At 37.8% G+C, this 24419-nt stretch overlaps 2 long non-coding RNA genes across 2 annotated transcripts in view; both read right to left on the minus strand.

Annotated features, from left to right (window-relative positions):
* The window catches only part of LOC118656968, a 198134-nt gene that overhangs the window by 36662 nt on the left and 137053 nt on the right, over positions 1-24419 (minus strand). The window lies entirely within an intron of this gene.
* Positions 499-10429, minus strand: LOC118656969. Its single transcript, XR_004967781.1, has 5 exons — positions 10098-10429; positions 9450-9494; positions 6821-6926; positions 3635-3736; positions 499-572 (listed from the first exon to the last, which is right to left on the minus strand). It is a non-coding gene; the product is annotated as an uncharacterized LOC118656969 (long non-coding RNA).

Consider the following 24419-nt stretch of genomic DNA (forward strand, 5'->3'; position numbering starts at 1 on the left):
TCACATAAATATATATTAAAACAGCTCAATCCATAGTAATAACATGTGTATATCACCTAATAATATAAAATGTTATTTAACTTTTGTAATTTAATCTTCATGATAACAATATAAGGAAACTATACTAGATATTGTTTCTATGTTATGGATAAGAAAACTCAAGCTCAGAGAGGGTAAGTATAAATTGTGCAAGTCACACAGCAGATAATGGTGAAACCAGAACTTCAATCTAAGCCTTTCTAAATTCTATATCAATGCATGCTTACTCTGATAGTACTGGTTAAAATTAAGTGTGTGCTTTGATTAATTTTGCTGTATATACATTTTGGTTTGCCAGTTCATACCTTTCAATACTTCCCAATTCATTTACTGAATATGTGTCACAATATATGGTGCCAAGTATCACTGGCATTCCTTGTCCTCCTCTGACCTCTTTTGAGTTTTCCTTCGGGGAGAGATTATGGGCACAGAAAATCAAGAAAGCAATTTGGGAAAGAGTCAGAAAGCATGAGTCACCATCACTGGGCTCACCTAAGGCTGGCTTCACTGGGTTTTTTGAGGCTCTGAAGGATCTGTGAGAAAACATAACATTAAGGATGAGAACAAAGGCAGATCTTCACAGATTGTGCTCTCTTCCTTCTCCTGAACTTTACTAGACAGGTAAGGATCTCTATACTTATTTTCACCTTAGAAATATCTGAGGAGCTTTATGAAAATTCCAAAGCCTGAGACCCACATAGGCCACTTAAGTTGGAATCCCTGGAAAAGGGCCCAGGATATGGGTACTAGTTTATATGGGTACTAGGTGCTTCCATTGTGCAGGCAGGGTTTGAGAACCAGTGCAGTGGGCTAATTGCCACATCTCAAGGTCAAGGGTAAGAGAAAGAATTGTGTAATACTAGGTCCAAAAGAAAAACTGGAATCTGGGTCAAGAGACAGCCAGATTCAGACTCCTCGTATCATCTCTGGCAGCAAGTGCTAGAATAGAATAATACAGGGAACATGCCTTACTTCTCCCAGGTTCAACTGTCCATTCATTTATGTTCCCCAAGTTGTTTCTAGACAGTAAAGATTACTCTATTCCCAATTTTTATTGTGACTTCTGTGTTTATGGTGTTAATGTTGTTAAGGCTTTGTTGGTTTGTTAGGGTGATTGGTTCATCACACACACACAAAAAAAGGCAGGAGATCATTCAAATTTCATCCTTCAGAAAGTAATCTGGAAATGTAAAGCCTATCAATTTTATCGCTATTTTATCTACTCTCTAAAATTTATTGGACCTGATTATTTTGTGAGTTAAAATAAAATATCAGTTTCAATTATACATCTTAAATATTACCAAAATAAATGTAACCAAAAAGTAAACTCATATAAGAGAAAATAAAATCATATATGATAAAAATCCTCTGTGCCTTTGCTTTATAGGACTAAAAATATTTTTTCAAAGTCAAATAATTATTTATATGTTTGCAGTATATTTCATATGAAGATGTAGTCATTTTTCCACTATTCTGAACTTGTCCCATCTGCCCTGATAAAAATACAAGCTATAGATTCAAGAATATCCATAGGAATGCTTTAACTCTAACAACAGACCAAAAAAAAATCATTCTTGAAATACATCTGATGGCATGATAGACTGGTAAGTCAAATCTCTCCAGAAGCAAAAATTAACTATGATTACTTGATGTAAGACATCACTCAAACCAATCAAATGTTATTTTGGGAAATCATAAATTTATATCCAGCGTCAGTTTGTCACTCATTACGTTCTTATAAGAATGATTAGGAAATTATCTTAATAAGTAAACGTTAGTCTTAATTTCTTCTTAGTTTGATGGCTTAAAAATATAAGTTTATATCAACCAACTGAGTCTTGCTAAAAGTCGCAGCCTGCTTGAAGAGTTAATTATTCTAGTATTAATAAATTTTATTCAAGGTTGATGAGGAAATTCTTGCATTGTTCCATTCTGTAACAAATCTAGCTACCACATGAAGGCAAATCTTTCAAAATATGGTTTGATAATTAAAATTAAGAAATATTTACTGGTTACCTATCAGGTCCCAGGGCATTGTGTGAAGTGCTAGAAATGTATGAAAATCTCATTATCTACAAGTGTCCCAATATACAAAAACTCCAGAGCAGCCTGAATTCTGTTGTTTTAGTGACTGACATGAATCACTATCTCCAGCAGTCAACTTAATAGCAGGCAAAGCTACTTAACAGGGAGTTACTTATCCTACAGCTGCACTTTGCTTGTCGCATCTTTGAAAGATGCTTACTTTGAAGATCTCCATGGTGTGGAAGAGAGGAAACAAGACATAACTTAAAAATTGACTTACAAATTGATGAAGAAAAAGGTTTTAGAGCCACAAGGAAATCGTTTTGTCAGTAACTCAGATAGATCACAGAGGAAGTAAACATAAGGGAAAAAAATACAAAAAAAAAAAGATTCCATGAAATTGATGATAAAGGAATCAATTTCTTCTCCAATAAACATATTTTAAGTACTACAGCAAGAATTGAAATGAAGAGTTTCCCTTTTCCCTCCTTTCCCAAAGGAAAAAGACCTACTCACAAAAGTCTCTCAAGAATCCTTAACGTGCCACAATGAATAGTATTAGTAATGTCTGTCTTTCAGGGAAAAGCATGCTCTCCTTAGATTTGCTTCCAAATTACACCCAATATAAATGTCAGCACTCCCTCCCATACTTATTGAAACTGAAGAAGAAAAAAGAATATCTGAGATATCATTGATCATTTATCAACTCCAAGAACTGATCTCTAAACTCATCTTTCTTTCTTTTTTCAGTCTTATTGACAAATAAGAAATGCACATATTTAAGGTGTACAAAAATGTTGTTTTCATGTACATATTTATTGTGAAGTGATTACATTTTGAAATGATTAATTAGGCTAATTAAATATCCATTGTCTCACATAGTTACCTTTTTTCTTCTTTTGTGTGTGTTGAGAACACTTAAGATCTACCCTTTTGGCAAGTTTCAACTATACAATACATTATTGTTAACTATAGTCACTAAGCTATATATTAGGTCTCCAGAACTTATTCATCTTATATCTAAAAGTTAGTACCCTTTAACCAAATCTTCCCATTTCTCCCACCCTCCAGCCCCTAGAGGCCACAATTCTGCTCTGTTCCTATGTGTTTCATTTTTTAGATTCCAAATATAAGTGAGATCTTGCAATATATGTCTTTCTGTGTCTGGCTTTTTTATTTAGACTAATGTTCTCCAGGTTCATCAATATTGTCACAAATAGCAGAATTTCCCCCTTTATTATATTCTAGTGTGTATGTGTGTGTGTGTGTGTGTGTGTGTGTGACTATGTGTATGCATGTGTGTGTGTATCCTAAATATCCTCTGACAGATGATGAATAGATAAAGAAAATGTAGGGATATATATATATATATATATATATATATATATATATATGCTTCATTTGAGATCTGAGAATATCCTAATTATAATATCTTGCCTTTAATAATTGGTTAATTATAGAATAGCTAGTACAAAATTCTACTAATTCAGTGTTAGAATTATAAACTTAATAATCACTAAAGCTAGGTTATTTTAAAATATGGCCCCAAATTCTTTGACATTCCTCATACCTGTCCTCCACTTGAATCTGGGAAAGTTGTGACTTGTATAGACTTCCCAGCTTAGGTCCAAAAAGGTCATGCCCCTTCCATCTCATTCTCTGGGGATGCTCACTGTGGGGTAAGCCAAACATTATGTAAAAAGTTTGACTATTCTGAGACCTCCATGGAGAAGAGGACATGTGTAGGTGCTCTAATCAGCAGTCCCAGCTAACTTCCTATCTGATGATCAGCATCAACTGCCAGCCATCTTGGATGTCCAGCCCAGTCAAGCCTTCAGATGGCCGGGCCCTGGCTGACATCTAACTATAACCACATGAGAAACCCCAAGTGAAAACTGTCCTGTCAAGCCCACCTTGAATTTCTAACTTAAAAAACTAAAAGTGAGAGAGCGAACCGAGATGGCAGTATAGGTAAACACCTGTACTTGCTGCCTCCCACATCCATATTAAAATTACAACTATCGTCCAGAACCATGGGAAAGCTGGCTGAGTGGAAGTACAACTAGAGAGGTAAAGAAGAAAGCGCATTGAGACTGGTAGGAGATGAGGAGGTTCGGAGGTGTGGAGGTGGGGAGGTGTGGAGGTGCGGAATGGGCTGGCACCCGGTGTGCCGCTTTTTTAATCGGGAGTGAGATAAAAGCTCCCACTTGCTCTGAGCTTCAGTGCTGGGCGGGACTTTGGGGGACCCAGACACATACAGGGAGAAACGTAACCTAGGGGTGGCTTTCTTCCAAATGGAGGTGCTCACAAAGGTCATTGTGCCTGAGCTGAGACCTCCTGGTGCAGAGCTGACTGGCAGCCATTGCTATTTGCTCCATCCTGGAGATTCCCTGAGACCCACCCCACCCAATTTACAACCCCACCCAAGCTGTGCGTGCTGCTTTTGCATATGAATGGCCAGTCCTTTCTAAGCCTAAAACCTGTCAAACTGCAGCTGGGTCAGGGAGCCCCAAAGCTATCAAAAGAGGGCAAAGGCCAGCACTGCAGCAACCTGCCTCGCTTCACAGCTGGGCCTCATCTGGGCACTTCCAAACCTGACACAAAGAGGAGAAATCTGCAGATTTCTCTGTGGTTCCTACTGGGTGGCCCCAGGCAGTGGCTGATTTTGCACCTCCTTGGAGATCCAAGAGCCAGTGTACCCAGTGGTCAGTGTGAGAACATACCAGATTACAACTCTTCATATCCATCAGTGACACACTCAAGGGCAGACTCAGTGAGCACCAAAGCCCCATTGAAGCAAGTCCTTCCCCATAAGGGTGTCTCCTGCACAGCAGCTCTTCCATTGTAGACACACCTAGTCGTCACAGCCAACTGTCCTGGAGGTCAATTCCTCCCAGTGATACAAACAGCAATCAAGGCTCAACTACAACAACACTGTGCACACAGCCCACAAAGGGGTGCACCAAGAATGTCCACCTCAGGTGATTGGGGAGGCTGAGCCACTGTGCCCTATAGGACACCTACTATACAAGGCCACTTTATCAACTCAAGGAGACTGAGCAGCTACCCAATACATAGAAACAAACACAGGAACACAGCCAAAATGTGGAGACAAAGAAGCATGTCACAAATGAAAGAAATGGAGGAAAGCAGACTACTAGATATAGAGTTCAAAACCACAGTTATAAGGTTACTCAAGAATCTTCTAGAAACCTCCAAGGAACTTAGTGAGATTTTCAAGGATCTTAGTGAGAATGCCAAAAAACTGGAAAGGGTCAGAAATTAAGCATACACTGACTGAAATAAAGAATAATATACAGAGATTCAACAGTAGTGTAGAGGATCCCAAGAATTAAGTCAAAGATTTGAAATACGAGAAAGCAAAGAACACCCAACTGGAAGAACAAAAAGAAAAAAGAATCCAAAAATATGAAGATAACGTAAGGAGCCTCTGGGACAACTTCAAGCATACCAACATCTGAATTATGGGGGTGCCAGAAGAAAGAGAGAGAGCAAGATATTGAAAATCTATTTGAAGAAATAATGACAGAAAACTTCCCCTAACTGGTGAAATAAGTAGACTTACAAGTCCAGGAAGCACAGAGAACCCCAAACAAGAGGAATCCAAAGAGGACCACGCCAAGACACATCATAATTAAAATGCCAAGGGCAAAAGACAAAGAGAGAATATTAAAAGCAGCAAGAGAAAAACAGTTAGTTACCTACAAGGGAGTACCCATATGACTGTCAGCTGATTTCCCAACAGAAACTATGCAGGCCAGAAGGATGTGGCAAGAAATATTCAAAGTGATAAATAGCAAGAACCTACAACCAAGATTACTCCACCCAGCAAAGCTATCATTTAGAACTGAAGGTCAGATAAAGAGCTTCACAGATAAGAAAAAGCTAAAGGAGTTCATCACCACCAAACCAGTATTATATGAAATGCTGGAGGGTATTCTTTAAGAAGAGGAAGAAGAAGAAAAAGGTAAAGATAAAAAATTGTGGAAAAAGAGTGACAACAAATACATATCTATCAACAAGTGAATCTAAAAATCAAATGAATAAAAAATCTGATGAACAGAATAAACTGGTGAATGTAATATAATTAGGGGCATGGAAATAGAGCGGACTGACAACTCTCGGGGGGAATGGGGTGTAGGGGTGCGGGAAGAGATGGGACAAAGATTTTATATGCATGTACGCAGTACCTATGGACACGGAGAGTGGGGTGGCAAGGGCCTGGTGTGGGGTGGGAACAGGGTGGAGGGAGCTATGGGGGGAAAAAAGAGGGACATCTGTAATAATTTGAACAATAAAGATTAAATTATTTTTAAAAAACTAAAAGTGAGATCAAATAGTTGTGTTACACTTCCAGGTTTGGAATAAATTTATTACAAAGCAATAGAAATTCATATGCCAGGAAATGTAAATTTTTTCTTTTCACATGCCACTTCACCTGTATTGTTATAACTCTACTTTCCATGTGGTAAGAAAATAACCCATCTAAAATGCAGTCAACGGTAAACAAACATTGGCTCTGATTTACATAACAAGATAGAAAAAATATTAAAACTAGGAGATGATGTTGACTTCAGTCTCCTGAAAATGCAGCCCATGGAGGTTGGGGCTCATCAGGAGCACTGAGTTAGAGCAGGGTTGGTCAAACTACAGGGCTGCAGACCAATCCAGCGCAGCACTTGTTTTGAATGAAATAAAATAAAGCCCACAAAGCCTGAAGTATTTATTCTCTTACCCTTCACCAAAAATGGTTACCAACTTCTGAGTTAGAGAATGGCAAAACTGAGACAGGCATAGAAGTCTTCTGATTCATATCCGGGTATTCTTTTCTCATGCGCTATCTGACAAGAATACAATTTTTCATTAACTTCAGCATATTTTAATGAACACATTCATTATTCTATGAATTTAATTTATATCAGTACTTCTTAAATTTTGTAAGGACATTTCTTTTTGGTTTTTGGGGGGCATTTTGTTTGCGGGGTTTTTGGTCTTTTTGTATTTCTTTGTGTCTTGCTTTCAAAAAGAGGGGTGTTAGTCACAGGTGGGTTATTTTCATGATTTAGTTTTCTGTGATACCATCAGTAAAGGAAAATAAATTGTTATCTTAGATTAGGAGTCAGCAAACTTTTTTCTAGGGCCAGAATATTGTTGATTTTGCAAAAGCCATACAAAGTGTATCACAAGCACTCAACTGTACTGTTTCACCTGAAAGCAGCCATAGACAAGACTTAAATAAATGGGCATGACTGTGTCCAATAGATTTTTTTTTTTACAAAGGAGAGACTGTCAAACAAGAGGCTCATGTAATGCCAATATTTGTCTGTATACTATATGTTTTCTCTGTACTCTTAAATAACACTTAATATCCAAATAAAATAATTGAGAATTGGTAGGGTCACTGAAGGAGGTATGCATGAGGCTGAAAGTGGTAAAGAATTATAAGTTTATTAGGTAATCTGGAGACCAGATGGTTTGAGCCCCAAAATGGTGCCAGCACCCAGGAATGGAGAGTCAGAGGTTTTAAAGGACTCTAGGCAGGCTTACTTGGTGAGGAACTCTCTGGACAGGACCAGATCCTGAGAAAGTCTGGAGGGGAAAGATAATGGTCTTATCAAGTAAAGTGTGATCTAATTGAAAGGGAATGTTGGTTGTGAAGTGGTCTAAAGGTCAGTTCCCAGGGGTTATTGCATAGACACAGCTATCAAATGCAGGAAGGTGGAGGGTATCACCTTTCCCTCTGCACAGTCTCCTCCAAGCATCATCTCATCCCCTCCAGGCTGCCTGCCCAGCATAGTGTATAAGAGCAATTTTAAAAAAAGAAAATGGCCTTTAATGTATTTAGCAGGATAACTTCTTGATAGGTTATAGTGTAATAGAACTTTTATTAAATAGTAAGCATCTCACTGTCATATTAACTTTAAGAAGTCTTTGCCAGAAAATAATTAATAATAATAATAATAATAATAATAATAGCATATAGGGATTTTTTTTCCAGGATGTGTATCCTTTACCAACACCAAAGGTAAGCCGCGTTTCTATAGCCTTCTGGGCATATGCAGAGTGAGCTGCCAGTTCTCCTTGACTCAGTGGCCATGGCCCAGGCAGCTAGTACATTCCATGCCCCAGCTCAGTAAGTGCTAGGGCTTTGACCCTCGCCTCCATCAGGCCCAGACCCCACCTTCCCCACCAGAGCCTGTTGATAGCAACAACCATCCTGCTCAGCCACTATGGCTGGTCCACAGCCAAGTTGGCTGAAACTTCCCAGCACCACACTCAACATGGCTGACAAGGACCTTTGTTTCCAGTACATACAATCATCAAAATAGCATTGCATAACCCCCCAGAGAAATGCAATTTTGTCTCCATGTCAAGTAGTTTGATGTGTGGTAATCAGAGGGAGACACAAATTTTAAACTTGAGCTTTATGTTGTGACTGACATTAATTTAAATACCCTGCATCAAAGAACTGGGCTGTTCTTCTAAACTGCTTTAAAACCCACCACAATTTTTCGTTGTTTCAGAAACCCACAGTACAATCTGTAATGCATTACAAATTCTGAACAGAGAATCTTATCTATATTTTCTTGTGCATTCCAAAATACTGATCGGAGACAGTGCCCACATTCCAAGACTAGTGCCACAAGTCTGCTTCAAGTTGAGGGAGAAAAGATTGGAAGTAACAGATGTTTGGGTTGCTTAGTCTTATTATATTCAAGACTTCATCAACAATGCAAAGTTTTCAATTAGAAATGTACTACAGTTCTATTGTTCCCTATGGAAATTTCTAACTAAAACCAGAGTCTAAGAATTCATTTTCAAACAGAAATTCTAACTGTAGTTTTGAGAACAATATATATATATATATATATCTTCTTAGAAGGGAAGAAAATTCAGTCTGATAAGCCCGCCTCCAGCCAGCACCACAGCGGGAGCAGGATTCAATGGGTGGTAAGTGTTCTCCTGCTGCTCTTGCAGACTTGGTGACTCCGTGGGGTGTGCTCCCCAGACTCCTGCTGTCCAAAAGGGAAGCCATAGGGGATACTCACAGCCTCACTACAGGGAGAATGTTTTGTGGGTCTGGTCCCACCACGCTTGGGCTAACTCCACATGAGATTCCCTCACTCGCTTCAAAGACACAAGAGCTTCTGAAGCCCCTCCAACAGGCACGCCTACATCAACTCTGCCAACCACACTGCTCAGCTCCTGCTAGGTTTTGTATGCCAGGAAAGAAGGTTATTAGTTCCCTCCTGGACTCAAAGGGAAGAATGAGCAGAGTCCGTTGTTTGCGCTCAAAATCTGCATTCCTAGAGGCTGTTGGTTCACATATTAGCCAACTTCAGAGGGATAGCAACACAGCTTACATTATACAGGATTTCAGAAGAGCTCAGATCCAGGGCTTTTTTTGGCTGAGGATAAAACAAATGAAAATGGTAAAGGAAAGCCAGTTTTATTTGAATGTAAACATATAGAAGGAAGTCAATATATTTTTGTCTTTGTGTTGTTATTATTCCTAAAAGTCTTTTAGCCTTTATCCTAACTCTTCCATGAAGCCACTCCTAATTAGTCTATATATACATAGTTATCTCTCTATTCTCTGGACTCTTAAAAATACATATAGTATCTGCTAACAAGTAAGCACTTTATTATATGGCACCTGTGTTAGTCTCTGTATTATATTTTTAATACTGACTTCCCAAATTGATTTTTTGAGTGTCTTAAGGGCAGACAGAATGTCTTACACCTACTCTCAGAACCTATAATGGGTATATTGGGAATGGGGGCATAAGCCTCATATTCAAAACAAGAATCAAATTTAAATTTTTTATGATATCTCCAAAATAAGGATTATACCTAGACTTCCATACCTGTACTGGCAAGAGTGTTAAAAAGAAACAGTTTACCTAACAATTTTTAATTCTTCCCAATTTCTATAATCCTTTCTTGGCATTACTTTATTTTTTACATTCCAAGAATCTCAAAAAAAATAAATAAGGAGTGTCTCAGTTTACCTCAGATTTTCTGTAGTGCCTGGCACCATGTTACAAGGACATGTTCAGAAAATGTTCCCCGAGGGTCAACAGACGTTCTGTAGATGGAAGAAAGAAGTGCAAAACTGGGATAGCACTTGGCCATAACCCAACCAGAAATCAGACAGGATAACTAAAATGGTCCCTTGGTTGACTGGCTGGAGCCCACCTCTAAAGTGATGTGTCCTCCCCTCTTCTGTGTGGAGTGAAACATTAGTATTGAAAGAAGGGGGATGCTTCTCCTTTTAATAATGAGGTATCCTTTGAGAACTTGGGGGTAAGGTGGCCCTTTTGCACTAGTAAAACCCAAAGTCAGTGGCTATGCCTAACCAGCTAGGAGAGAAAGCCACACAGCAAACTGTCATATACAATCCAAGGGATCTAAAAATCCCATAACTCCAATCAAGGTGGTCTCTAGAAGTAATCTCAGAGAGGCGGGACTAGATTGTAGTCTTTAAGATCTCATATACTCTTCAGAGGAAGATAGTGTAAAGCAGTTTGTGAATAGGAAAGGGAAACACAAGTTAGTCATGAGTTCACCATGTGAGTTCATTTTATGAAGAGAATCAGGGCAGCTGGTAATCCTCCGGTGACACCTCCAAACTGCCCTTATCTCCTAGGCACCTGTTTCTGCTGCCCTCTTGATTTTAGCTGATGTGGTGATCATTAGTTATGTTCACCAAATCTTTCTGGCTCTCTACCTTCTGGTACTATGTAGAATGGCATTCCCTTGTTCTTCTTTTCAGTTAGGGATGAACTTGTGACTTGTTCTGGTCAATGAATGAGAGTGATTTGAGAGCCAGTGAACAATTCACACATCTCTACTGTACGGCCTTTCCCTTCATGGATCATGAAAGCACAGATGGAGCCTCCCTCTGTCTGGGCCCTAAGTGAGAATGAGCAGAGCTCCTCAGATGACCAGTGGGGCTATATGCCATAAGCAAGAAATAAGCCTTTATTATTTTAAGTCTTTATTATTTACCCAACACTGCCACCAAACTGAAGTACCATTGGGGTTACTCTGTTATTTGGCAAGGGATTTCAGAAGATGCAGGATGAGAGAGGCCCATATTGTCACAGCAACCACTGGACTTATTAATCTTAAATATTATTTTTATACTTGCAAGTTGCCAAGAGAGTAAATCTTAAATGTTCTCACTACAAAAAAGAAATGGTCATTATATGACATGATTAGTTGTTAACTAATATCATGGTGGTAATCATTTTGCAATATATAAGTGCATCAAATCAATACATTGTATACCTTAAGCTTATACAGTGTTATACAATAAAGCTGGAAAACATGAAGTGAGTCTCTTAAGGAAAAAAAATATTTTTATAAAGACAAAAGTACACAGATGGGTGCAAAGTGTCATAAATAGTTAAGATAAAATAGGAAACATCAAAGAATTTTGGAAGCATAATTTTACAAAGTGAAACAAGGAATTAGAGCAGAAAAGGGACCTTTGAGAGCACCAGCCTCAGTGAACAGAAGAGGACACTGTGGTGCAGAGAATCCCCATGACCTATCCGATGTCCCCAGCTACCGACTGCAATCCAGGTTGGCTGGTTCCAGTGCCAGTACTCGTTCTGCCACACCTTGAGCTTGTAGGATAATGACTTTCCTGGTCTTCTCAACAACACAAGGGAAGAGAGAGAGATTCTCATGTAAGAAGGCATCTTGTCTTCAGTGTTCACTTGGAATGATTCCTCAGGTTTGTGCAGTGAGGTGCATTGACTTCACTATGTAACCTTCACTTATTCATAAAGAGAGTTATGTAATGTTCTGTTTCCCTCTTTCCCGAATCTCCACCTTACTTAGGAGGAAAGATAAAAAATGGACAACAAATGCCTCACCCCCACATGCCTCCAAAATTTTCCAGCTTTTGACCTTTATAATCTAAATAATTGTCTTCACTGTGAAGTCATTAAATATAATGACCTATTTAAAAAAAAATAAGCCTCAGAGAAGGTTCCCCAATGCTAAACAACCTCCTTTAATAGCTGTTTTTGGAATAAGGCAGTGTTTGAATAAATAGCCTTCTGCAGTCAGTTTAGTATCAGATCATTCTTAAAGCATTATCTTAGGTAAGGTTTGGAATGAATTTGTGACTTGTTCTGGCCAATGGAATGAAAGTGATATGAGAGCCAGGGAATAATTCACACATCTTTTATGTTTTCTTTTAAGTTGGAACTTTGGGTTTTTTTTTCACTCTTTTGTAATTTTAAGAATCCAAATTTTCAAGTGGAAAAAAATCAAAGATTAAAAAAGTAAAAAAAATAAAGAAAAATACTAAAAAACATAACTCACCATCACTCCCAGTCCTTCAGTGCTAATAATACATATTTAAGATAACTTGGTCTAAAATTCTAGAAGCAATTTTACTAAAATTCATTGTCTCTTTAAATCAGTCTCTATAAATCAAACCAAGACTTTATAAAAGTCAAGTTCTACCTCTTGTAAATGGGCCCATTTCTACTACAGATATTATTGAATAATTGACATTGTGAGTTGCTCAGAGCCATACCCTCCAAGGTCCATGAGCATTGACCTGGGTTCTTGTTCACCTGTTGTTGTTTTTAATGCAACACCCCTCACAAAAAAGGAATTCCTTACACTTTTGCACATGTCCCTGCTCAGTTTTAGAGTACAAAGCTTTAATAAATCAATGCTTGTTTCCTTCTCAGTAAAACAAAATTATCCTGTGATGCTCTTTAGATGAAACTGCTTGTTAAGACTGCTCTATAGACTGCCACATCCAGCTTCTAATATGGTCCTTAGCACAATAAGAGCTCATTTTTTCACAGACCTAAGATGGGTGCACTCTAACAAGAAGCTGAGTAACTTTGTTCCCAGCCATGGACTGGATTTACAGCTAAAATACTGTGCCATCAGCTTGAAAAAACAAGATGCTCCCTGTGATGTGCAAGACAGATGGCAGTTAGAATCAGTGAAATTTGAAGCAGTAGTAAGTTTTCCTTTTTCACATGGTTATTCTCTTATAGTACCCCCAAGTTTTATAAAGCACCACAGCCTAGTTCTGTTGTGTTTAGAGCATAAAAATTATCTGCCTGAGGGTTTCACTAAGGCAAGTATAGGTAATAGTGGGGAGAGAGCAGAGAGAGACTGGTAGAATGGTGAGATCCATGTGCAAGCCACACCCTGAATGAGGCAAAGCCTGAAAGAAGCCTCCTAGACTACCCCACAGCCTAAGGGAAGGTCCTTGAGGCCATGGGGAACTCCACTAGCCCAAGTTGGCTGTTAGGGGAGTTCAGGTATCTCCCAGGAATGAACTTGCCTTAGTATCTCTGCCTGTCTTGGTTACTGGCTGGGAAGTGTGGCCCTGATGCAAATATGGCAATCGATTACTGTGTGCATCAGGTAAGGAAACTTGCTCAATCACGGTCTCTGTACTTGGAGGTCTGCTAGGTCCATTCTCAACGCCAACTCACAAATATGACCATAACCATCTATTCGACCACTAAGAGTGCCTATGGAACAACAACGTTCAACCCTGCCATCCTTCAAATGTTTCCTTTTAGCCATTTGCAGTTGCTATTTTAATTATTGATAAACATATTGATAGTAATAGTTGCCAACCAAGAACTGAAGAAAAAGAAAGTCAAATCTTCTAGGATCATCAGAGCAGTAGAAGGAAACGAATAGACCAGAGAGTGCCCAACTCAAGAAACACCTTCTCCAATACGGTAGCTTCACCTGGCACTGGCCCAGGCTCTGCTGCTCAGAACTGTAGAACTGTAGCTCAGGGAACCTCAGCAGGTCACCAAGCTCTGTCATACAATGACTTCCAGCTCCCTTTGCAAACTTGAAAGTGCTCCATCAGAGACCCATCATTACCTACTATAGAACTTCTAAGAGAAAATTGAATCAAATAAATTATTAGCAATTTCATAATAAACTTCAACTCATCTCCCATACATTTTCCTCAAACTGCCAGAGTAACTTATATATTAAACATTTAGATAGTATCATTCTTCCTTGTCAAGTCCCCCTGTGAGAGATTTAATACAGAAGAGTCCATTATATTTCAGAAGAGTTTAAGTTAAGAAAGGCCTCAAAAGAGACTGTGAGCAGAAGACTTACCAAAGTCCTGCCAGCTCTGTGATTTTATGATTGTAGATGAGCAACTTGATAGCATATTGAGAAACTTTCCCCCAACTAGAAAAGGAAGTCAGTGGAAAAGCCAGCCTTAGGGAATGCCTCCTTTCTTGGGCTAGCTCCTAAAACATGGAGTATATTTTTGAACAATTGATACGCATGTTGTCCCTTTATTCATAACTTCTTTTGGAAGAAGTGGTCATTAGAGGACAGTACATGTTTGCATTTGTAAATATTCCAAAAAAAACAGCATACAGAAGGACACGTGAGCCTTAAAAGATAACCACGAGATTTTTGGTCTTGGTCCTGCACAGAATTTCAAGCATGGCAAGCAGTTATGTTTCCAGTAACAATGTGGGCCAAAGTTCATGTCTCCCTTGTATTTTACACAGTGTTATCATACTTGTTAGCCCAAAGCAGAAGAAATTTTGACAATGATTTCAGACAAAGTTACAGTCAAGTTGGCCTAAAACATTGGGGACATCAAAAATGTGTTCTTCACTCAAATCCATATGATTTTTGGTTGCTTGACATCAAAACTACTATACACATTCTTTCCATCTTCTTCTGTTTGCCCAACGTAGAATATAGAAGTGTTATTAACTTCATAGAGTGCATGTGGACACACACACACACACACACACACACACACAGCTCATGAATACACAAAAAAGCTCAGCTTGTCAACAGCTTTGGCAAAGTAAAATACGAATGATAATTAGAAACATGTGTCCCCAGCAAAGAGGCACAGAAATGAAAAGGTCATCTTTTTCCAAATGACCTAATTAGAAAAGCCTGGAGTGCTGGCTACAGTATAATGGTTTTACACAGCTTTTAACTCAGACTTCCTGTTTTAAAACAGTGCAATTTATTGCTCCTGTAGCAAATATGAGTTGTCACTTAATGCCAACAGAATTAGGCCTCACAACACCACCTGCCTCCAGCAATCTCCTCATGGTTAGACCCATCAGCTGAGGATAGCTGATTTACCATCCCAGACTGACCATTTAGAACCTAATGCCAGGATCGCTGCCAAGTTGAGAACAAGGATTTCATGTCGAAGAGAGCCCATAAGGTACTTTACATTAATGCCAATTGAAATATGCATGAATAGACCAAAGGGAAAAGCACTTGCTCTGAATCAGACTATCAGCGAATGCTTCTTAGATTCTTTTTTCTGGTCCCAGAGCTAAGATTTTGATGCTGAATAATTTTAATTGCTCAAAGACAACAGATACACACTGGCTGAAAATGCTGCAAGGTAGAAACTCCAACAGGCACCCAAATAGAATTGTCATTTTAAATAGATGCCTCTGTAAATTTGTATTTAATCTTTCTCATATTTATTCAATGTGTTGTGATGTTTCATTAAGTATTCATTTTGCTTGTCTGTTTCATTGCCTCAGTTCTCCCATTTAAACACCTAACTGATGCTATGACGAGAATGTCTATCCAAGACTCGGAAGAATTTAAAATGCAATAACAGCAGGCCCTGGCTGGGTAGTTCAGTTGGTGAGAGCATTGTCCTGATACACCAAGGTTGTGGGTTCAATTCCTGATCAGGGCACAAACGAGAATCAACCAATGAATGCATAAATGTGTGGAACAACAAACTAATTTCTCTCTCTCTCTTCCTTTCTCTCTCTAAAGTCAATAAAAATATAAAATAAAATGAGGAAAAAGAGAATCACTTATTAAAGATAAAATAAAATATAGTAACTGCGATGAGTGCCCAGCTACTGACTGCATTTCTTAGATTCTCTTGTAGTTAAGTGTGGTCATATAACTACATTTAGGCCTGTAGGAGGTTAATAGAAGAGATTTCTTCAACGTTTGAGTCACATCCATACAGATGGCTGACCTTGAATTAATTCTCTTTGTCCCCATCACTGGCTGTGAAGTGGTGACTAGAGCGAGCTTGGGTGACAGCCCTGTGCCATTCATCTATATACTTTTCCATGAGCGAGAAATAAACCTCTATCACTCTTAAAACACTATGGATTAGGTCCACTTTGTTTAAGTAGCTTAGCATGCACTTCAAATTATACAAACCAAGGGAGCATGAAGAAGTTACATATACTTACTGTGCCTCAATCTTATGTACATACTTTGAATTGTTCCGTGCATTAATAAACTAACGAGAAGGTGACCTTGGGCTAATCCCCATTCATGCCACTTCTTTAATCTATATCAGTCTTCAAGATCAAATAGTTCTGGGATCTGTTCTATAAAATGAAGAGGATAAGAACTGTTGGAATTTCAAATCCTATGCTCTAAGGTGCTACACTGTACTATGACTTGAAGTAAACTAGAACTGAATTCTTTTTATGGCATTATATCAAAAGAGGTATATCTGTCCATTCTGTTTCTATACTTTCCTATATAAGGAGACTTTCAATACATATATTACCTTCATTTAATACTTCCTCCACAATATTTTTAATTCCTCTCTTTCTACTGTCTCCTTCCCTGTGCCCTTAGTCACACAAATGTCTATTCCAATTTATAAAATACCTTCCTTCATTAGATTATGCTGCCACTCTGATAAGTATCTTATTTTATATATTATACTAGAAGCCCGTTGCACAAAGATTTATGCAATAGGCCTTCCTTCCCCTGGCTGCTGGCACCGGTTTTCCTCTGGCACCCAGGACCCAGGCCTTTGGTCCAGCCGCAGCGGAGAAGCCAAGCCTCTTCAGTCTTCAGTTTTCACTCCAGCCAGAGCCTTCAGTCTTCGCTCCTTGCCAGCGTATGCAAATTAACCACCATCTTTGTTGGGTTAATTTGCATAGTCACTCTGATTGGCTGGTGGGTGTAGCAGAGTGACACCAATTTGCATGTTTCTCTTGTATTAGTGTAGATTTTCTGCTCAAATTTCTCAAATATGTGACCTATAGGCCAATTGTCTCTAAGCCTTCATTCTCATTCTGTCCTTAAATGCCTAAAACCTGTATCTGCCTCATCCCAATCTACTAAAAATTTAAAAGATAACCACTCTATTTTCCCAATTCTTATATTCCTGCACTATTTATTTATACATAAAACATACATCTACAACTTAGTGTCAGGATCACTGCCAAGTTGAGAACAGGATTTCACGTTGAAGAGAGCCCATGAGATACGTCACATTAATGCCAACTGAAATATGCATGAATAGACCAAAGGGGAAAGCACTTGCTCTGAATCAGACTATAGCAAATGCTTCTTAGATTCCTTTTTCTGGTCCCAAAGCTAAGATTTTGATGCTGAATAATTTTAATTGCTGATAGACAACAGGTACATACTAGCTGAAAATGCTGCAAGGTAGAAACTCCAACAGTCACTCAAATAGAATTGTCATTTTAAATAGATGCAGAAAAAACAAATACTGAAAACATTTTTAAACCCTTTACTCATTATATTGTGTTTATAACACATAAACAAGGTACTATAAAAAAGCAATAGAGAAAAAGAAAGAGTTATTGCAAATTAAAAATATTAATGAATTAAAAACTTAAATGATGGATTCAAAGATATGTACATATAGATTAAGGAAAAAAGTGGACAGTCCAACAGAAACTATGCAAAATATAAAGCAGTGATCAATGTTCAACATGTGACAATAGTAAAAACAGAACATATGGAAAGAAGAAAATTATCAAAAAAACGTATAAAATAAAATGTCTAAAGTTTATGAGATTGGATTCTAGCTTCAAAGACCCTACTAAAAAAAACAGAAATTGTATAAATAAATGAAAATTATCATACCAAAAAATGTTCTACTAATATTTCAGAACACTATGAAAAGAGAGGAGATTCTAAATATTCCAGAAAAAAAGATATGTATAGTTCTTTTACAGAAATATTTGAATTTAGAATGCCACTTCTCAATAACACTGAACATTGGGGAAGGGGAAGGGGGGGAATGGAGCAATGCCTTCAAATTTCTGATGGAAAATAATTTTCAAAATTTATTTCTATAGAATTTTGCCAAACTATCAATAAAATGTCTAAGTATAAAGACATTATCAGACATGCAAGAACTCATACAACTGTCCTCTCACACACTCTTTCTTGTGAAGTTATTTGGGAATGTGCTCCAGTAAAAGAAGGGAGTAAACCAAAATACATGAGCCTAAAAAAGTAAACTCAAAAAGAAAAAGTTAATTCAAACCAGAAGGTATGAGGGAAAGTCCTAATGTTACTACTTTATAGAAGCTTTGTGATAACCATCTCACATAGGAACAAAAAGATAAAGATTGAGTAATAAGGACATTTTAAAAACTTGAAAAAACTTGAAAAATGCCTGATATGATAAAAAGTTTGAAAAATAATTGAAGAATTATTAGAAGGAAATCATGGCAAGAAAAAAGGCAAGCATCAAAACTTTGGAGAAAATAAAATCTGTGCAAGAAAATAAAATGGCCGAAACCGGTTTGGCTCAGTGGATAGAGCGTCAGCCTGCGGACTGAAAGGTCCCAGGTTCATTCCGGTCAAGGGCATGTACCTGGGTTGCGGGCACATCCCCAGTAGGAGATGTGCAGGAGGCAGCTGATTGATGTTTCTAATTCTCTAGCTCTCTCCTTTCCTCTCTGTAAAAAAATCAATAAAATATATTTTTTTTAAAAAAGAAAAGAAAATGAGAATGGTGATTTACTTAGCCCTTGAGAGAACAATATTCATATAGTCATAATAACGAAAACTGATAACTATTTAACAAAACAATATAATGAAAACTATTGAATCAAATGAGATTAAATAGATTACTACAGAGAGAGAATAGGGAGGGGAATGTAAAAGGCCTATATCCTATGGTATCGGCAGGACGTAGTTTCTATAATTGCCCATCACAAAATAGCAATATAGCAAGTTAAATGTCTACAAGGGTTAAAGATTCTTTCCCCTGAGGAGTAGGAGTGAGGATTTAGGGAACAGAGGAGAGTTAAGTTTTCTTTATCAATCTTTACTTGCTATTTGCTTTTATACCATGTGAATGTTAATTCTGTATTTTAAGTTTTATTTTATTTTGATTTTTTGGCAGAACTAAAGAGCTGAGCGCACACATCAAAGTCATCAAGGGGAACTGAAGCACAGCACAGTGATGGTCTTGAAGTTACTGGAAAGCACACCTTGAAAGGAAGGGAAGGGCCAGGTTACTGAAACCAGCAGTTTGTTAGGGGTTTTTGTAAATACCTGAATAATACCGGGATGAAAGCAACGTTTTGGAAGATCTGCTTGACCCTCTAATGTGCAAAATGAAGAGAGGATGGAATGACTCAATTTTCAGTGTCTACCCTAGTCTAGTACCTCTGATCTGGTATGTCTACCAATTCATTTTCTCCTCATAATCATGATGTCTAGCCAACACTGCACTCCTCTCACTTGTCAACTGGTACCACCATAAAGTCAAATTAGCATTCAGTGCTCTTCAAAATCAAGATCAATGGTTCTCACTACTAGCTCCTCCTTAGTATCATTAGGGATACTTTGAAAAAATACATGATTTCTGGACATCATCTCAAACCAGACTTTCTGGGTAATAGTTTTAAAACTGTGGCCCCAAACTAGCAGCATCATTGTCACCAGGGAACTTGTTAGAAAGTAAATTCTTGGGTCCCACCCCGTAATACTGATTCAGTCTGAGCTCTCCAGGGGATTCTGATTCTGCTGAGACTAAGAACTACTGCTGTCTGGTACACTGGTTCTAGTCAAGGCTTTGGAATCAGGTAACTGATATATGAGCTTGGGCAAGTTACTTATTCATAAGAACACCAGGCCAGTTACACATAATCCCTTTCAGCACATTTAATAATCTGCAGTGGCAGGCTCTTCCTTCTCTTACTTTTTTCTCCACCACCTGATCTTAAACTACACTTCATTTCCATCATGGAATTCATGACAAGGAGTTAGAGGCCATGCTTTGACCTTCAGGTGAACATTTTGGCCTTTCTTCCTGTGTGTTCTCTCCACTTCTCATCCAGCTCCTTTCCACTTCCACCATCCTGCTCACATCCACATAAACTGGGCCTCTGAGTTTCATTACTCCAAACCAAGAATGCTCTTCTCCTCGTGTCTCTTAAAAATTCCATTTTACTTTTAGGTCAAAATTGAAATGAGTCATCTCCTTTTTAAAAAATTTCAGATAGTCCCAAACATAGAGTACTCCTAAGTTATCTCAGATCACTTTTGCATTTCTATTATAACCTAATATGTGCATGCTTTAATACAGCTCCCATTATACCTCCTACTACACACACGAAACTTTAAAGAGCAGAGATCATATTTAGTGCATTTTGTCACATCCCTCTACAACACCTTGCTCATAAGCTTTCAGTTTTCATTAGCTGAATTAAATTGAATTGACCCTTCTCACTTGGAAATCTCCAGCTATATCCAGATGTCTACCATCAGTCTAACATCAGAATCTTACCATGTTTTGTGGCTGCGTCATGCCCACCCAATTTTATTTCCTTCTTGACCCCAACACCAATACAGCAAGACAGCTTTATCAATTACTCTTAGTACCAGCTCAGAACATTATAATCACATTCAGAACTTTTAAGAAATACCACTCTCCAAGTCTCTCCACCTTAGATTTTAAAAATCAGTCAAGGGGGGGGGGGGGGGCTAGGAATCTGTATTTTTTAAAAACGCTCTACCTGATTCTAATGTGCACCCATGATTGAAAAATGTTTAGCTGGTGTATTGCCACATTTTTTCCTGATAGTAATTCATTCACCTTTAGTAATATTTTCATGTTCTTCTACCAATGTATTTTGGTACCTTCCAAACACCTATATATTTGTATAAGATTTGGTTAAAAGTCTCACCTTTTTCAGAAAGCCTTCTTCCACTACCCCTATCTACTCTAGTCTTTCATAATCTCACATTGTGTTGACTTACTATTGCAAAGTTTCATGTGTTAATGCTTGACCTTCAAGGGCAAGAAGTCCAACAAACATAATATGCCACACTTCCAATTACCTCTCTGATTTAATCACATTTTAAGATAAGCACTTCATCCAAAATATAAAAAATAGTAAAAATAAATATGTAAGTATATTGTGGTTATATTTATATAACACAGTATTCAGAGCCCAAAGTCTAGAGTCAGGTATATCTGAATTTGAATCCTAGCTTGAACACTACATAGTTGTGTGACCCTGGGCAAGTTACTTAACCTTTCTGAGTCTCAATTTATTTTCTGATATGCAAAAAGTCAGTAATAGCAGTATGTGCCTCATTAAATTGTTGTGAATATTAAATGAAATAAGGTATGTAAATGCTTAGCAAAACATCTGGCACATATTAAGCAATCAGTTCATAAATATAATTAATTATTATTGGAATGAAAAATCTCACACCTAACTCCTTTTAAATCGGCACTTTCTTGAGAAAAAGCATCTACCTTTTATATCTTTTCTTCAGAAATAAAGGCCAGTGATCCTTCATGCTTTATTGCTATCTATTACCAGATTATTTTCCATACCAGTGTTTAACTGTTATTATGTTAGAATGTTCATTGCATGGAATGCTCTGAGTAATTTCAATTCTTACGGATATATCATTGCATTATATGCAATTGCCTACAATTTACAGATTTTAATTTAGTTACTAAATAATAGGAAATTCTGATTAAGAACTCTCGCCACGGGGGAGAAGCCAAATTGAAGGGGAGTGAAGTCGCATGGGCCATTTAGCTGAATTAAACCCAGCTTCCATGGGATGGTATAGAGAATGATTAGAATACTACATCTCCGGTTACTTATAAACGTTGAGTTGATTACCAACCAATCTACATCTCTACATTTTCACACTCACCACCCATGACTTCAGAGCATTTCTATAATGAAACTCTACAGGGAGAAAAACTGTTTGAGTGTTTTTCCTTCACCTTATGTAATTCACTCAGCTATATACTAATGCTGCCAAATGATGCCACTGAGAAAGATGGGGGAAAATAGCATGAAGGAAGGAAGTGAGAGAGGGAAGGAGGCATGGGAAAAGATCACAAATCGCAAATCATATGACTATAAAAGTCAATAAAGATTCATTATAAAATAATACAGAAAAAATTTTAGATTTACTTACTTTGCTCTGAACCCCACTCTTCAAGATGCTTTATTGTTTTGCTATTTAGAAAGTGCTAAGAGATTTCTACAACAGAAGTACTTCACTGTTTTATTAAAGATTGTTTTTAAATGAGCACTGAGCAATTTATAGAAAAATCCATGTTCACTTTGGCTCATGTGATTCCACCCTATCTGTTAAAGGCTCAATAAACTGTTATTGCTTCTATTATTGAATAATTGCAACTATGAAAACAAAAATATAACAGCTTCCCATTCCCACTCATTCTTCACATTTCCCTGAGCCTACTCTCTTATCTTCTTCTAGATTATAGTGTGTTTTTTTCTTTCACTGTGTATCAGAATATACATCCACATTCTTTGAACCATGTTTTCAGATCAAAGCACAAGTTTTCATCTGAAGTGTATTGGTTTCTGCTGTGTTTAACAATTAAGAAAGAAAAAAGCAGTGCTGACAGATTTCCCCTGTTCAGTTTCACATATGTGGCACAACTGATGAAACTGTGGATGCAAAAGCAGTATAATGTACATACACTCTTTAATTTTTTCATCAACGCACACATTGAAATGGATGGCTTATTGCCTAAGAATCAATTATCAGATATTTTTAATTTTAAGAACCTAGTTTTTGAATATAGAAATTGCAATTATTTTTCTTTTCTAAGTTTTAGTTTTTGCTTAACAAACTTAAGTCAAAAACAGAAGTAGTAGTGTCTGTTGTTTCTGCCGAATAATTAGTACAGGCAGCAGAGTTACAGAGGTTAGCACAAGGAAATCATTTGTTTCCGCCAACACATAGGATATGAAAACACTTTTCAATATAAACATTCTCGAGATGCTGAGGTGTATTGTGAAGACTTAAACTGTGGTTCTTGTGTAAATTTACTTGTTTGTCTGATAAACAAGAGCATGTTTCAAATGTTATCTATGTCTGGAAGTTTATTCCAGGCAGAGACCCCCCACACACACACTTCCTTTGGGATTTTTTTAATGTGGATTTGGGACACTGCGGTGACAATAACACGTATTTTGAATGAAGTACAGAAATAGGGGAGAGTGAAGGAGAAAAATAATCTTTTCTCTCTAGTTACACAAATTGGTTGCTCCCCCAAAGGCCAAAATACATTAACTACTGGAAAGTCAATGAAATTATTTTCCAGTCTTGTGAGTTGTCATGGCAGAACAGGTCTTCTTTATTTAAAAACTTATTTTGCAGTCAAAATAATTCCATCAGGCCTTCAGTATTTGATGGCAGTGTTTTGATCTTTGAGAAGAAATATACAAATTTGGAATGACTTGGGGACCCACTCACCACAAAGTGACCAGTTCATTTTTATAGTGCCCATATTAGTGCTAGCATAGCAACACCTACTGGCGCATTTATGAAGTAAAGTTGAAACCAACATGGCCAAAAATGGGTCCTTCCATCTTATGAAAAAAAAGATTGCTACCTGTTTTTTACCTGTGATTTCTAAACATAAGAAGGACTGCTTCCAAATGATCAAATGGGAAGAAAAACTACAGTTATGTTTGTGTGCTGGGGGGATGGGGGCGGGGGGGGGGGGGCGGACTCTACATTTAGAGTGCCACTAAGGCTACTGCTACCCTTCTCTGTAAACTGAAGTTGCCATTCAGCCTGCTTCTAAAACTTATGTCATGTAGTTCATGGTTGAGACTGATCCTCCCCTCCGCCCCCCTCCTTCTTTATATATTCTTTAAAAAGAGTCACACAGTTACAGGAAGCCATTCACAAGAGTACTGAATGGATTGAAGTAAGCTGAGAGCCATCATGTTTATTTTTACCACAGATATGAAGTCTAGTCACCAAACAATGAATAATACAGCATGTAATGTCAGAGTCTGCCAGCTCTACCAACTCCTAAACAACATCTTCACTTAAGGAGACATTCAGGAATAATAAAGACCACACAAAAAATAGAGCTGCAGGGAATATAATAAGTACCAAAAGGAAAATACACCCATATTGCTACTAATCCCAAACTTTAGATTCCACCAATATTTCGAAAACTCATAGCTCCTGCTTAGTTAAACTCAGCTGTAACAATTTCTTGTGGGGAAAATAGCCCCAGAGCCCTGACCAGGTGGCTCATTGCT

Source organism: Myotis myotis, unplaced genomic scaffold (assembly GCF_014108235.1).
Source record: "Myotis myotis isolate mMyoMyo1 unplaced genomic scaffold, mMyoMyo1.p scaffold_m19_p_5, whole genome shotgun sequence".
In the NCBI taxonomy this organism is placed as follows: domain Eukaryota; kingdom Metazoa; phylum Chordata; class Mammalia; order Chiroptera; family Vespertilionidae; genus Myotis; species Myotis myotis.